This window comes from Drosophila guanche, unplaced genomic scaffold (genome assembly GCF_900245975.1).
Source record: "Drosophila guanche unplaced genomic scaffold, DGUA_6, whole genome shotgun sequence".
Lineage (NCBI taxonomy): Eukaryota > Metazoa > Arthropoda > Insecta > Diptera > Drosophilidae > Drosophila > Drosophila guanche.
The window spans coordinates 5,088,360-5,105,440 of NW_022995747.1; positions in this window are offsets into that span (position 1 = coordinate 5,088,360).

Below are 17,081 nucleotides of genomic sequence, written 5' to 3' on the forward strand. Positions count from 1 at the left end.
ACAACAGTCGCACAACGGCACACAGGGCGGATAGCAGGCAAGACAGAGAGAAACACCCCGTATATGCATATATTGTATCTATGTGAGTGTCTCTCTATGCATGTGTGTGTGTGTGCCTGAGCCACCACCAGAGCAGAACGCTGAGCAGAACGATGTCGCTCTCTGAATTTCAAAAGATTTTAGCAGCTAACAGTCGGAAACGGTAAATGAAACTGTAACGGTGCTCTCCCAATGCAATATCGTAAATGTTAGCCCTCTGTTAGCACTCTCCTCCCGTAGCATCATGACGTAAGCCACACCACAAGCAACGTAAGGGTGTGACATATGGGCACGGGGAATACGGGCAATACGAGCTTCGTGCTGGGATGAGAACTCGGATTTAATTATATTAATATTTGCCCAAATGCAGAATTATTGTGTATTATTATGTATTTTATTCACTCACGGACTTTTCCATTCAGTTTTCATTCGCTCTCTAATTAAAGTCATGCCAAAACATGTCTTTGTTTTTAATAAATGAATTATTTTATAGTTATTTTCATATCATGAATCGTTTATTTTTATCGTACATCAACGTTTAGGGATTAATCTTATGAAATCTTAAATGCAAAGTATTTTTTCCTTTAATTTCTAAAGTAAGCTGCACAGAAATATTTGCCCGTTTGAAGAACAGCTTTGATTAATCATCTTTTCTACTGTTTCCTTTCATTCTGGGAATTCTTTTTGGTTATTGTACTTTTGCTTAAGTTAAAGGGAACTTTTTCAAAGTGAATCCCCTGCCCTTTAACTCTCTGTACACCCCGTAGCCTCTCTCCATGCACTTTTTTGTTGGCGATAACGGATAAACTCATTTGCACTTGCGATTGCAAAATGCTCTGCCACTCCCTTCTCTCCACTCCACTCCACAAAACTATGTGCCAGAGGGGGATTTCCTGGTAAGAAATATCACAAATATTGCCACACATTCATGACATTTCGCTGATGTGTGGCCCAAAACGAAGATCTTTGGGGCCTCTGTTGGGTTCTTGAGAATGTCCATCATGGCCATCAGAATCGGAATAGAACAAAGCACGAAAACAGATATCCATCCGACCGAAATGTGTACAAATCTTGAAAGAAATTAAGAATTTCTAATGAAATAATCCACGAGAGAGAGAGGGAATGAACGAATGCGAATGGTGGGAATGATGTGAGAATTGGAGCGTCTTTTGGATCATGTGGAACGGGGAGTGCAGCTCCATCAACAAGTTGTGGGGCATCCATTCTGCTATCCAGTCTGTCCCGCTTCATTTTGGGTCTTCTCTCTCTCTATACTTCTGCTCTTTATGTTTGTTTCTTTTCATCCTCATTCTTCACTGAGTTGCTGAAGTCATACCCATAGATATTTTACCCTTTTTGCTGGCAGTTTTTGCAATAGATCGCAGGTACTACTCCGTCTCCCTCGCACATTTACATACTCTATCTCTCTCCTCCCTTTTCACACACAAGTAGCGGTTATCCAGCAACATAATAAACAATTTGTATATTTAATTTTTTAATGCGGTTAACATGTGTTTTGCCCTGCCCCTCTCTTCCACACACACACACACACCGCACTCTCGCACACCTTCAGAGAGGTACTCTCTTTCGTGTGTGTCAGTGTAAAATAGGTGGAGCCTCATAATTTTCTCACTTTTGCCAGAGAGCGTGTGAATGAGTGTGAGAGAGTGAGAGAGGGCGAGAAGGTAAGCCAGCGAAAGAGAGTGAGAGAGAGCGAGCGATGGCGTGTGTGTAGTGTTAGGAGAGGGGGGGGGGCTCGTTTTTTGTGTTCCTTTTTGTTTTTGCCGTCGCATTCATTTTGTATGTTAATTAGTTGCCGCTCCGCTCATTGCCTTTCCTCTCCCGCTCTTTCCGACACTCTGTTTGGCTGACAGTCTCTGTGTTGGTGTATCTGTGTCTCTGCTGTGTGTTGCTGTATCTCTGTGTGTGTGTGCGTTGGCGTGGGTGCTGGTGCTGGTGCTGCCGCCGAGCTCTTAATGAGCGACGAGGTGCGATGCCTCGCCACCATAGGTGCGCCACATTTTGCTTCGCCTTTTGTTGCACCTGTTGCGCGCGCTTGATTGGCTGTTCGGAGGTGGTAAGCCATGGTGGGGTGTAGCCAGGGGGGGGGGGGGGGGGGGGGGGGGGGGGGGGGGAGCGAGTGGGGTAAAAGGGTGACGAGGAGAGGTATCTCTGTTGCCATTGCGGCCATTGGAGAGGCAATTGAAAATACAAGAAAACATCTACACACATTTGTGTCTATTTGTTTGACAGCTTGAAAATATCAGCATGGTATTTTGGTTTTTATAAACCATAAAACCGTAGCCCCATGGGAATTGCATAAATATCTAACGAAAATGAATATTTCTGCTTGTTAATTTATCCCCAAAGGCTATCTGCAGCTGAAAGCTGTATGTATCTGAATCTACACTGTATAAATCTTTCATGCAAATAAAAATAATAAATATAATAAAACTTAAGGAAGTCGAATCATGTTCAATCATGGAACATCCCGAAGCTCTAAATGCCTTCAAAATATTCCTGCATAATCCAGAAATCACAAACTGAGGAATGACGTCATAAAGCAGCTTCTTCTGAGATGCCGAGTGCGTTGATTGCGACTTCTGGTAATGTAAAATCTCCATTCCCACAGATTCTAATCCACATCGAACCTCAATCCCAAAGGAGAGCCTCCCCATTGACCCTCATTACGAAATCAATTTAGTTGCAAGCACTTCCACATAGGCAGGAAAAAAGGGAAGCAAGGTCGCACACATTATCGTGTGGATTACGGGAGTACTCGCAGTCGTCGTACCTTTCAGTAACCATTCGATGTCCCGCATATGTGTGAAGGATTTCTTCCCAGGCTCTGGGATACACCCACGGCACTCGCGCAGGAACCGAAGAGCTCTTCATTTAAATTGGATTTGTCGATCATACACACAGACATATTCAGGAATTGCAATTCAATTCAATTCGATTGCTTTCCTGCTCTTAGAACTCCCTCTGTCTGCTCCCAGTGCTGACTCTCCTGCTGGTACCCACATAAAGTACGAGATCGAATGGGAGGGAGGGAGGTCTGTCATTAACTCTGTCAATTAATATCCATTTTAGAGCCAAAGGATACCCCAAAAGTGTGAGGAACGGTGGGAACAAAAACAACCCGGTGGCAATCCTTTTTCCTTCCTGAGGGGGGGGGGGGGCGCACATACGATAGATCTCCAGATGGGATCGGGACACTCGGATTGGATTGCATGCATGTTTTCCCTCGTTTTTCCACAATTTTTAATTAGCAGTAAACTTTGCGAGCCGCGCAGCAGCAGCAGCAACATTCCACTTTCCGCTTTCTGGAACACCCTGAACCAAAGCCAAAGGAGAACAAGAAATGAGAGACGAACCCAAACCCGAACCCGAAACCAATTCGATTCGAAACTGAACCAAAAGTAATGACAACATAAATACTTTTGCCGCTTCTAAAGTGTGGTATTCATTCAGTGTTGCTGTTGCATGTTGCATGTTCTACTATGTACGAGTGGTGGTAATTCTTTGTCGCGATGGCGTTGGCGGTGGTGGTGGTGTGTGGTGCAGAGTGATGCACATTGGGGTCGCTGGTCGCCATGCCACCAAAATCCCAATCGAAAACTCAAGTGTTCGGCTCGTTTTTGTGGCTGCCCCTTCAGCCCCTCATTCATGCACTCATCCACTCCCCTTGCAGTCCTTTGGCTCATTTCGTTTAACACTTTATGTGACAGTTAAGTGCAGGGAAATGTCAAATTTCCTCGGCCCTAAATGCATGTACAGCCAACCGCTGCACCGACACCGAGCTCTCCTCGAAAAGGGCTGCAGAATGGAGAGGTGGTGGTTGTGGAGACGTAGGCCCTGTCAAGTGTTTGGCTTCGGGGGGAACTCTGTGGGAAGATTTTCACCCTACGCCTCCCCTCGTAAATGAAAAAGTCTCTCCTCTTTCTGATTGGCCATGGGAAGAAGTTCAAGACGAACTTATGACTACGGTTGGGGTTCACTAAGTGCGAGTGTTTCAGTGTCTAATAATTTTGGGGTTTAACCTCAAAAGTGTGTCACTCGTGATGTATTTCAACATCGTATCGTGAGATGTGTGGGAATGATGTTTCCTCTCTTAGAAGCGCAAGTGTCTGTGTCGAATAGTTAATGCAAAAATTCGAAATGTAAAGGAACATTTCGTACCTCAAAAACAGCTCGAAATTCACTCCAAGTCTTGCAGTGAATTCCTTTCCTGACTCTGTCCCCATCCCTCCTAAGTAATCCTTTCAAACCTCAAAAGTGTGCCAACATTTATTTACTGTTATTCCAATGACAACCCTGAAATCATCATCATCATAGTCCTTTGGGGATCATCATCATCGGCATTATCTGTTGTCATAACTGTCAATTGTTGACTCTTTCAATCGATGCATTTGAATGTCTCTCGTGTCGCTCTGTCAACCTTCTGCTTGGCCCTCAAATTTCCATCCTTTTTCATTCACCAAAAACTGAAAAACAGCTGGGAAAAGGTCCTTGACAGTTACAGACCGAGAGAGAGAGAGAGAGAGAGAGAGGGCTGGCTGCATTTTGAGGCACGTGTGCGAGGCATGGTGTGGCATTGATTTTGTGGTTGGTTCGTTTGCCTTTTTGTTGGACTAAGCAGCCTAACGGTTTACCTGAAATATCAATAAAAGAGAGACAGAGAGAGAGAGAGAGAGAGAGACCGAAAGAGAGGCAGCGCCCGCATAGTTTTTGGTGGAACAAACTTTACCGTTTCTTCTCTACCCACACACACCGACTGTGTGTGCACTTCCCCGCCGCTGGCCGTACTCAAAAACAATGAACGGAATTCTGTAATTTAATATTTTATGGCCTTTTGTTTGCTTTACGCAAAAACTGTTTGCTCTGCATTCGAGTAAAATTAACGAAAAATTGAAACAGATACGAAGACACTCCGAGGGGGCAAGGCAGGCGGGGGGCAGCAGCACACGTCACTTGCCCCCAGAACGAGGAACTCGAAGCGAGCGACCTCAGCTGAGCAAATACTTGAGACTCTACGAAGTGTGTGTTTGTAGGTTGGAGATACTCCTCGAGCTGGCCCGTCCTTCGTCCTTCAATTCCGGACGTAACATTAGCCGCTAAAAGGTTAAAACAATCCTGTAGCTCCCGCCTCTATCCCCCTCTACCACTGGCCGGCATACGCAAAAGTGAAGCTAATAAAAATTGTAAAAAAAAGGAGAGATTGAAATTGAAACAATATTTAAAGTATAGGCATAATAATAAATCCCATTTGGCCGCCGGCTGCCCGCCCAACGAAAACAATACCAAACACACAGAGCAAAGGAGCACGCGCTTCCAGCAGGACCCCGCACCAGTCCATGCCTCGATTCCAGGACTCTGAATCAGATTCAAACGAGCGACGAACGACGAGCGACGAGCGACTGGGTTTACCTTGATGCGGCCGCCGCATCAGCGGACAAAGTGAACAAACAAATAAGCAAATGAACGCTCGTCCAAAAAGCACAATAATAATAAAAAAGCAGGCAGACACGGCACAGGCACAGGCACGGGGATAGAGGAGGGACGCAGCAGATTGTGGCACGCGTCGGGCAACCTACCACGGGGGGAGGGATGCAGGACAAAGGCAGCAGCAAGGACGCGAGGCGGCGAGCAAGCAATCGAGCAGGAAAATCACAGCAGCAGCAGGAGCAGCGGCACAGCCTGGAGTCTGGCACAGTGGGACGAAATGTGGGAAAAATCTAATGAAAATTGAGCAGCTTGCACTTTTCCTCTCAGAATGGGTTCCCTTAAAATAAAAAAAACTTCATTTTAGATCTATAAATTAAAAATTTCATATCTGCACTCTCTTTTCATTACTTCAATTGCTATTTTTTCCACTGCAATTCCCTCCTTCGTCTCGGCCCACTGTGCTTTCCCAGTGCAACCAGCAAAAACGGGCGCAAAAACAAGTTTCAGTCACCTTTGTGCTGCGTTTTTTTTGCTGCGTTGATTGGTGGTGGATTCCTTGGTCGGCAGTCAGACAGAAGACAAAAGTCAGTCACATGTGCGCCAGGACGAAAGAGAGGAACGGGAACGTTGTACTTCCTTCCACCTTTTGGCAATTGCTCTCATCGTCAGCGGCGGCTGTTGTTTTCACCTCAATTGCAACAGCAGCAGGAAGAACTAGAACTGGAATCGAGATCGCATTGTTGACATCGAATACCACGTGGTACTCCGTGGTTCCGTGGGGTAGTTTTACCCCCAGGATCAGCCCTCATTTGGGCCCCGGGCGCTTGCTACCTTCAGTTTGTTGTAAGGTTTGTTGTAAGTAATCACCGTCATCATCATCATCATCGCAGCAGCACTATGGAATGGGAATGGGAATGGGAATGGCAGGGAGACTGTGGTATATGGGATGCGATGGGCGGCGTCAAGGACAACTGGCGACAACATGTGCGTCATCGTCGTAGTCGTCGTGGCCGTCACCGTCATCGTCATCGTCGTTGTGCCACGTTTACTCATTAGGTTTCCCAAACGATTTTCTATTTTTTGCTGCGAAATTATTTTTGCGAAATTGCGCAGGAGATTCGCCTTGGGTGCTGCTGCTGTGGCTGTATCTGTGGCGTGGGATGAAGCGAACGTCCATCCGGGGGTAGCTTTTACAGTTGCACACCTTTCCCCCGCCCTGCCAGCTGATGGCCCTATAAAGTATCTGAGAGTCTGCGTGTGTGTGTGTAGCGTTTGTGGCAAGGGGCACACACACACACACACACGCAACAATCGGGTGCACCTTTATCGACTTTAGGCCGGGTGCGTGCAGAGATTTAATGATTAACGCTGAATGGAGCAACTGCCTCTCCGGTACTCCAATCGACTGTCGACTGTCCACTTAAGGGCTGCAAAAATAATCGCAAATGAGGGTAAAACAATTGGGCAAATCGAAGTGGAAATGCTCTAGGAAATTACAGAAAATCGTGTAGGAAATATATAGGAAAAGAAGAGCGAAAGAAGTGGAAATTAAATGAAAATTCTATTGCCATTCAGAAGACTTGAACATTTTCGTTAATGTTAGCCACAAGGCGAAGATTTGAATAATATTGCAAAATTCAAACTACAGGAATCAAGGCCGCGCCACAAATAGTTTTTGCATATTTATAAATAGTTTTGTATATTTATTATTTTCCAAATTTTCATACAATTTCAATTTCAAAGTCATGCCGCTTCCCTGAGGAATTGTGGTCTGACGCAAGTCTTAAGCGTTGGAGATTCTCGGAAATCCTGAGACTAGTGATAATTTTATTTGGGAATTGGATTAAAGGTAGCATGTGGCACAGAAAGAATGAATGAAATAAATAGTGACTCAAGTAAGTCTGATAGAAATCCATGATCGAGAGACATTTTTGGTTTGAAAAAAGAGCGATTATTTGTTGGAACTTTCTGGAATATTTATTGGAGACGTGAATGCATCCATATTATGATTCTATGATGCAATGCTCCCATCCATTCATTCATGTCCATGGCCACCTTTTGTTAGGGTATAAAAAGCAATAAAAATAATTTTCATATTCAGTGCTGTGGCTGCCTGTCTGATATAAAAGGTAAATAAATATCCTGTGGATAGACCTGGACATTCCCCATACATCCATACAATATCTCCTGTAATATCTCTACCTCTGCCCCACTCTCTGCTCTCTGTCTCCCCCTGTCTCCATGTGTTTATCTCTGAGTGGTTAACTCTCGTGGCATTACCACTGGAGAGAAGGTAACTCCATGCAGCAGCTGTAGTCCGATGACGCACGTTGAAAACGGATGCCAGGCAAAGTGCCGGAAGTGCGGAAGTTGCCGCAAAGTATGCAATGACTTTTGTGACACGAGAATGTGCCACTGGAATGGCTCAGAGGGTAGGGCAGGTAGGATGGAGTGTGGACCTGATCGGATGATTACTAGTTTGGGATACGAGATACGAGATTGCCCCGCATTCGGACAGACCTACCTCAGCAGCATTTACCTCTGAGTCGAGTCCTGCTGTTCTGGCTGCTGCTCCTGCTACTCATGTTCCTGTCCTGTTCCTTTCGCCCGTATGTCAGCATTTTGCCATTCGCTAATCTGTCACGCTCGGTGCTGCCACCCCTCCCCCTCCCACGGCTGCTGCTCCTGCAGCCCATCGTCCCAGTCCCAGTCCCATTGCTGGCTGGCTTGGCTTGGCTTGGCTTTGTTCCACCTTCCAACCTTGGCCTTACCTGAGCGCGTGCACCACTCCGCACTCCGCACTCCGCACTCCAGTACACCCCAAACCCTCGGCCAGGTCCCGTCATCAGCCCCTGGATGGGCAACCCTCTTCATTTACGGTTTAGCATAATGAAAAGTTGCCGATGATGTGGCAGGACTCGGCCTCGTCCTCGTACAGCGAATGCAATTTGGGGTTGCAAAGCGATACGCGATACAGCAGCGACACACGGGGGGTTTTAAGCGCGACACCTTAGCCAGGACACCGGTGGCGGCAGGGGAGGACGCCTGCAGCAGCGTACCAGCATTAATCCTTCTGTAGCTATAGCTCTCTCCCCCCCTCTCTCTGTCTTTCACGGATTTTTCGCAATTGTTCAATTGTTCATGCCACAAACTGCAGACGAGGACACCGGGTTGCAGGATGCAGGACCCCTTCGAGTCGTAAGGGTGGTCGAGCGCTGCCTCCTGCTTTTAGGGCACATTTGTAGCCAGATTTCGATTGTGATTGATTTGCTCTGCGAGGGAGACCTGAGGCACTGTTCTGATGTTCCGCTGTTCTGCTGTTCCGATGATTATGAATTATGAGCTGAGCCCAAGACCAAGGTGTGGCCCGAGCCCATAAGTCCTGCGTCGAAAGTCAAGTGAGGCGTGGAGTGAGGGCGGAGAGTTATACACCCTACGTAAACCCTTTTAAAGCGAATGTTTCTATGTGAGATTTGGAATGTAATTAGCTAATATGAGTGAAAAGAGTGGGAAATGGATAGTTGTGTGATATTTGAAGGTGAAATTTAATAGGTTTAAGCCATGATTGATGGCTTATAGAAATTCGTTTATAGAAATCAGAAAAATATATTCTCAATGTTGGAAAAATGTGCGTGATAGAAATGATAGAAGCTGAAGTTTTATTTAAGCTAAGTATTTGCCATGAAACAATCACTGTCGAGACTGAATAATTATCTTCAATATACCAATCGAATTCTGAATATTTGTTCTACTTTCAAATCGAAATCCCTTCAATTTCCGCATGGAAAACTTGTCAGAAAACCTCTAATGCTCGCACCACATAAAAGTGGCTTACAAATCACAATCCAATTCACAGATACAATTGTATCTAGAATAGAGTTTCTTTTGGCTCTCAGCTGTCTTTAACCCTTTCTCCATATCTCCCCTCTTGCGACTTTCTAGAGCCAATCCCCTGCTCTAGCAGGGGCCCAATCCTTTGACTTTGTTTTTGTTCTGCTGGCATCTCAAATGCTGCCTGACAGATGGCATGTCCTGCAGCCTCCTCCCGTGAATGTGGCATGTGCCAGTGGCTGTGGCACGAGTATCTGTTGGATATGGATACGCATTGACTGCATCCTTCTGTGTGTTTGCTCCTGCTCCTGGCACACGTTCGAAGCTCCGAAGCTTCTTTTGCTCAGTTTTTTGTGTGTGGCCTGGCTTGTTCACCTTTTTTGCTGATTTTTGTGCTGTGGAAAACGGGGCGTGGCTGGGCTGTCAGTTGAACGGGTGGGCGGCCAGCAGATTGGTTTTGTCTGCAGTTTTTTAGAGCAGCGCAGAGCAGAGCATCGCCGTGATGTTCCTGTGGGTATGTCCTGTGGTTGTGCTCAACATTTATGGCACAGCTTTTTGCCCGCCGGAAGGAAGAGGATCTGCAGAGGATGAGCAGGAAATGGCTCATTGCACTTTGGCTACACTGAAAAGCCATTTAAGGCGCATTTCCGTATCGCCGGAGAGAGACTCGAGAGCGGAGAGCGGAGAGCCTAGTGCTACTTCAGTGGCTCTGCATAACTCAATTGGATTTCGGGGATTTGGGCCACAGAAAAGGGGTTGGGTTGGCCGAATGGATTGTTTGATAGGTAAACCGATTGCTCGGCAACCCTCGAAAGCTTAAAAACTTGAGCGGAGAGCGGTGCGTCGCCCTCTCATCCGCTAATGACCCTCGACCTGGCATCGAATGATAATGCAGAAATTGAAAAACTCTCGTACAAAAAGAACTCGTTTAATGGTGGTGGCTTAGCCCGAGCCAGGGAAAAACTTCGAGAGAAAAAAAGCGACACAAAAGGAAAAATTTAAATTAGATTAATTGATTGAAATGCGGACGAGCCCGGGCGATCTGCTATGCTGCCGGGTGGTGACGGTGGCAGTGGCTGGCTGTGTAGATTGTCACAGTTGTTGCATGCCCCCTGTCTCCGGCTTTGTGTGTGTTTGCAACTTGTTTTCCCTGCTGCTACTGCTGCTGCCAGCGTAATGGTCTTAGCGTTGGTTCTTTGTAGCCGGAGGTGTAAATAATGCGGCTTTTGTTAAACCAAGCGAAAGTCATCATCTGTCCTCAATGTCTGCACTGTCTGTGGAGTCTGTGGTGGGTTTCCAGCAAAAAATTGGCATATCTGTATATTCTTTATATTGAATTATAGATGGGAATGGGTGGAGGCAACACTTGCATGTAATCGAATAAAAACTATTGACGGTCTAGCGGAAACATCCACTCGGAACAAAGACACGTTTCTTGTTCGTGCAGCAGGAGGGTTACACTTCTTGGGGGATTCTTTTCTTGGGAAAGGATAGCTCGGGATTGGCCTCATGATGGCATGATACTTGTATTGTATCTCATTTCAGATATGGACTACTAAGTTCTTCTTTGAAATTATGATTTGGTAAGGAGAGACATCTAAAAATCATAAAGTTCCTTTTAATGATTGACTTATTGCTTCATACTTTGATAAAAATGTTGATTGATTTATTCATTCCTATTGGTATTTTCCGAATTTTAGATACGAATTCATACAAGTTCTGTTGGTTGACTAATATTTTGATAACCTCATGATTAATTGATTGATTGCCTGCATCCACAAGTCAAGTATTCAAGTATTCATTCACTTTTGCCACAATACAAGTGTGTGTAATATTCGCCCGAAATGTGATTTATCGCCACGACTCGGCCCGATACGATTCGATTCAGTTTTCCATTTGGCTGGGGCCTAATAAAGCGCTCAACGCCAATAAGCCGCCACATGTTGCAAGCACTTGGTTGCTTTTTTTTCATTCTTTATGTTACTTTATTTTTGTAGCTTTCTCTCTTTTCGGCGGCAGTTCATAAAAATGACTCGTCAAAATTAATAAAAATAAAACGACATCGAACAAAAACTTCAACTTGAAATGTTTCCGTTTTTTTGTGCCTTTCGATTTTTTAACTGTTTCGGGAAACACGCGTGTGCGTGCCTGAAGCCGCGACAGAGTCCAGGCTTAAATGCAGATGGGGAACGTATCTGTCGGATGCATTTTGGGGCTGTCCACGAGGTGGAGTCTGACGACCAGCACATGTGAAACAACGGTTTGCTGCACTCCACTCTCCACTGTGACCGCCTCCGCCCCGCACCACTCTCTCAGGCTGTATGTTGCCGCTGCAAAAGTTATTAATTTTAATTGACTGTTGTGTAATGTTGTCGCTCTTCGACGCTTCTCTGCTCGTACGGTACGGTTCGGCACGGCACGGCACGGCGCGGCCCGGTACTGCTGGCTGGTGGCACATTCCGGCCGACACTTCGACAGCCGCCACTTCACATGCCCTCGAAGAAGAAGTCAATGTCCTGCTCGCTAGTGGGGCTGTGACTGTGGCTCAGCCGCCCCAACCGCCCCAACCGCTCATTGCACTTGCAGTTCCAGTTCATGCCGCTCTGGATTGGCGTTAATTAAACACTTTTGTGCACTGAAAGGAACAGCAGAGCGTGGAAATATGTGACAGAAGAGATTAGGAGATTATTCCTATCGCAACTTGGAAATGGAGTGAAAGTTCTACTGTCAAATAATTATGACCCAATGAATCTCGATCCACTAATGTTTCCATTAATCCACTGCACATTTTCTCTCAGTGCATAACCAAAAGTGCGCGTGAAAGAAGAGCTTAAGAGACGAAGAGGATGAGAGAGAGAGAGAGAGACAGAGAGCGAGGCGTAAAGGCAGTTGACACTTTGGGAATGTCGTCATTTCGAGGTCTATAAATAGAATCGGATGAATCGCGCTTGCAATTGCATTAATAATTTTGTAACCGTTGTAATTAGGAGTGAACACTCGATGTCAGGGGGGGGGGGGGTGCACTAATATTCGCACTAGTCAGTGGAGTGGATGGATGATAGGAGACTGTTTGTGGCAGCTCTCTGGCGTGTTGATCTTTTGGGCTGCTAATTGAGGTATGCGACAACCACTTGTCACATTTCGCATTCGCATTTCGCATTTAATTGTATGTGTAATTGTTGTAATTGTTATTGTTATAATTGTTTGTCTTGTGCCCTGGACTAGGCGCCAGGCTGGAAGCCAGATGGCCAGAAGGGGGTTCGGTTGCCATGTACACAATATTTTTAATGCATTTGCTGGCGCCTAAACAAATGTTGCACAGCAGAAACTGATGCAGAAGCTGAGACGAAACTGAAAATGAAAATGCAGCTTACGACTGACATTATCAACGGATCTTTGATGAAGACAAATGATCTCGGTCGCTGCATTTTGTGCATTTTCTCTAATTAATGAGAAATACCAAAGTGGAAGCCAAAGCCGCTGACTGGACCGCACTTTGGACTTTGGAACTTGCATGAAAATTCAATTCTGCTCACTGGGTCAGCCACCAGACGGCGGACAGAGCGATCAATGGAGTGGCCACAAAGGGTGGCCCATACGCTGCAGTGGAGATTCAATCTGAGTAGAGATTTCCCACACTCGTTCGAATTATTAATGGAGTAGACTTTGATCGTGTCGAGCGGTGAGCTTTTAAAGTAAGAGGGAAGATACTGCAGAAGTGAAGAAAGTTTACCGCAAGCACAAATCTCAAGCCTGAATCGAAGCTTTAACTTCAAGCGAAGCTTTCAAAGCTCACAGACATGCCAATGCACGCCATTTCAAGCTCACCGATTCCCAGGCATTGCCATATTGCTGCCTCTCTCTCTTTCAACGGCACTTAAAGACCTTCACAGCTTGCCGTTCCTGCGGTGCACCTAAAAATGTTAAAATTCATAACTCCAAAACCAGCGAAGGAGAGAGAGAGAGCGAGAGCGACAGACAGCTAGAAAGATACGGAAAGAGAGAGAGAGAGAGAGGTGTGAAAGAGGGTGAGGGGCAGACGCAGAGGCAGAAACAGTTAGCGGGTCAGAGATACGATATTGTAGAGGCGCTAACGCCCATTGCCATTGCCATTGCCCATGAATCGTTGTCAGATTTGTTAGCGCCGGTGCGCCTTGGAACGCCGTTTGGCACGGCACAGAGCACCGGGCAGAGGACATGGGACAGAGGACATAGGACAGAGCAAATCCTGCGGATAGAGCATTGCACGGCAGGCGGGCCCGAGCATAAACAAAGTGTGAAATTTGTACCTAAAATAAAAATGCGGCAAAAGGATGTACGATGTGGAAAGGACATGGCACACACACACAAACAAGAGGGACCATGTCTGCATTTGATTTCCGTTTGCCTTGCGAGGTCGAGGTCGAGGCGAACAGCTCCATACCGATTCACACCTCACGGGGAGAGGCATTCGGGCTGCGGTATACAGGGAAAGGGCGCGGCGGAGGCAGAGGGAGAGGGAGAGGAAGATTTTTCACATGCCGTGGCAAACATTTGGCCAACACATGGCCACACCGCACAAAATTTGTTCATGTGTCCGCGTGTGTGTGTATGCACAGGGGCTGAACGTACCGAAAGTCTGGCTTTCGTTTGGTTTCGTTTTTGGGATGCGTATCTGAGAGATACGCTGGTACAATATCGCGCTGGATTCGTGTGTACCTACGCCTTCTGGTCACTGCTGCTGCTGCTGTGGCATCTTCCTCCTCCGCTGCTGCCGCTGCTGCTGCTGGCTCTGGTGCCACTCTATCCTTTGTGTAAACAAATCAAATGTTGCCTCGTGTTTGTTGTTTTGTCTCGCGCCAAACGATTCCGAGGAATCAGAATGAGAATCAGAGCAAAAAACAAGAGCGAATGGTGGTGGAATGGGTCGACTAGGATGTACTCAGTGGTCAGCGGAAGGCATTGCGGAGAGCACCTAAAATCATTCAAAGAAGTTGACTGTATGACTTCTGCAGGTATTCTGCATTGGTTTTCTTCCGCCTGTTACCTTCATCTCCGCGAATCCTGCATACCTCTGAAATCCAGCGATTATCCAGGGTATATTCCGCACTGAATTGACCCGGGAAATGTCTTTGTCAACAAGCGTCAAGCGAGAGAAGCCAAGCCAAGCAAATTGCCTTTAAACTGCCAAAAGAGAGAGAAGGAATCTCTTCTAGTGAGACAGAGAGAGAGAGAGAGAGAGTGTGGGAGAAAGAGTAACGGGCGAATGTGGCAGAAACTTTTCCTAAATCAGCTGAAATTATGAACTTCCTTTCGCCATTGCAGTTGCAGGGGCGGAAGTTCATTTTAGTCCGCAATAAAAGTTTGCATCGTCGTCGTATAGCCCATTCCTCCCGGCAACTCCTTGGCCATACCCCGTACCATTTCCATCTCGAACTCCTCGTCGAACTCTTGTTCATGCTCATGTTCATGTGGAAAAGTTTTGCGCTTTATACTCGTAGAAGAGAGCATCAAATTTGCATCATTCACTTAGAACAAACACGAACCGACAAAGGACTGGGCGTTAGTCCCCTCTTCTGCATGCTGCATCCTCCTGCTGACAAACAAACAAATATTCAATGCAAATAAATGGAGAGAAGAAGCCAAGAGCCCCTCTCTGTGGAGGAGCTATTGGGCGGGCATTCCATGTGTGGATTCCACCACCTGACGGGAGACAGGAGCTGGCAGCAGATAGCCATGCCAGGGAGTAATCAAAAGTAAACTTTAAAGGCAAACACTCGCTCGTAAAAGAAACCTCTTTCATTCAGATACATATTAACGAAAGTTGCCCCTTAAAGATACTTGAGAGGCGCCTCCTTCTGCAAGATTCCCCCACTCCTCCGAGAAGTCGAATAAAATGCAACGTTTTTCTAGTTTTCGATTTGAAAGACAAACTTTTGCTGTTAAACCAACAAATGCCAGCGCAGAGGAGGCAAACAAATGCAAAGACGAAGAACCAGATTCAGATACACAGATACTCGTACTCGTACTCGCATGAGTAGATGCACGCATGCAAATGGCTCTCAAGGACTGGGATAGATGCTGGAATTTATAGTCTTTCTCTTATTTACCGACAGGAAGTGCAATTCACAAATCGTTAGAAAAGAAAGCTATCCCGAGATCGGGTTGGGGGCATCCATATCACTTACAATCATCCTGAAAATGTAGGTGGATGCCCCGACCGAAGGAGAAGGTGTTCCAAAACTTATAATCAACAGCTTTGGCGGCTTAGAAGGGACTGCCAAAGGCGCAAAACTATTTCAGTATGTGTGTGTGGGAGCATCTAAGTATTTCAAAATAACATAAGTATCTTTCGCTCTCGAGAAAGTTTCGTATCCCAAAATCCCTGCCTCTGAATCTGCCCCCTGCCCTGGTGCTGTGTCCTGCAGCAGCATCGACAGCAGCAATTCCCCAAATGCGGCCCGTGTGTGCATTTAAGCCATTTTTACTGAAACTTCACATTAATTTCAATTTGCTGCCAGTAAAAGTTTTCCATGCACGTCCGCAAATTGCTTTTTGGGGCCTTCTCCAAACGTGGAGTCTGCCTCCACGGCTGCCTCCTCGCAACTGATGATTGGAGTAGGTCGAAGTTCGTGGGGGGAAGGTAAGCCATATTTAGGAACTTTAACACTTTGCGGTTGCCGCCCGGCTTTCGATAGCAGAGGTGATACCAGCAGCTCGGGATTGGGATGCTCGACAAAGCTACGCGACAGCCGCAAGGCAAATAGTAAGAGTCAATGGAGTCAGAAGTTGCAAGAGTTGCAGGGGAGTTGGAAGAGGCAAAGTTTATGTGGGAATACCTGTAAGGAGAAGTTGTTGGCTGGGAGCGATGAGAGATAGAAAGGGGCGAAGATTGATGTTACATATTAGAAAATAGTAATAGTAAAAACTTCTGACAGAGAAGGGACGGAGGGCTTCACAAGTTGCGATGGCAAACATGGTTCTGATATCAGTTCATGGCATTGCCAAGTACCTTTTTCCTCTATTTCCGCCTAAGCTGATACATTTTCTAACCAATTGCAATATTTTATATTTTATTTATTTTATATTTATCAACATTTAGTCCCACGATTCCCTCAACTGCCTCTCCAACTGAATTTCGTTTGATTGTTTTGATCTTCTGGCTGTTGTTTCTCTTCTTGTTGTGAGCTGTTTTGGTGTCTTTGTTTTTGGCCACCCACAACTCGCGAGTGTTTCGTGGAAAGCACAAGACAAACACAGCCCCGAAATGTGAAACGTGCTGAAATCTGCTAAATCTGCACTCGCGCCGGAGCCACACCCGTTGGCGGCACCTTCTGATATGATGATGCCTCAAATGGAGCCCTAAGATGTGGCGATGACGAAACGCCCACATGCTACACATTTCTTACGTGACTCTCGCCAGATGAGAGATGCGAATTGGAGTCAAGTTCTACGCTCGGCAGTGGCAGTGGCAGTGGCAGTGGGCACTGGACCTGTGTGCCGTGCCTCAGCTGTGTGGCAATGAAATCATTCGCTTGATAAATTTGCATTTGTGAGGGGTAAAAGGGGTGTGTAGGCGGGGGAACCCTCATTAGTCTTAATAGTTTAACGACTAACTATACCCTGGATTCGTGTGCCCTTAATGAGCTTGAAAGTCGCACAGTTACATTTTATAAATTGTTTAGAGTAGAGGAGGAGGCGAAGGAGGAATGGGATTTGGGTTTCCTGCACCTTTAATCTCAAGAAATTTGTCTGTTTGGACATCTTGGGAGCTGCTGGATTCG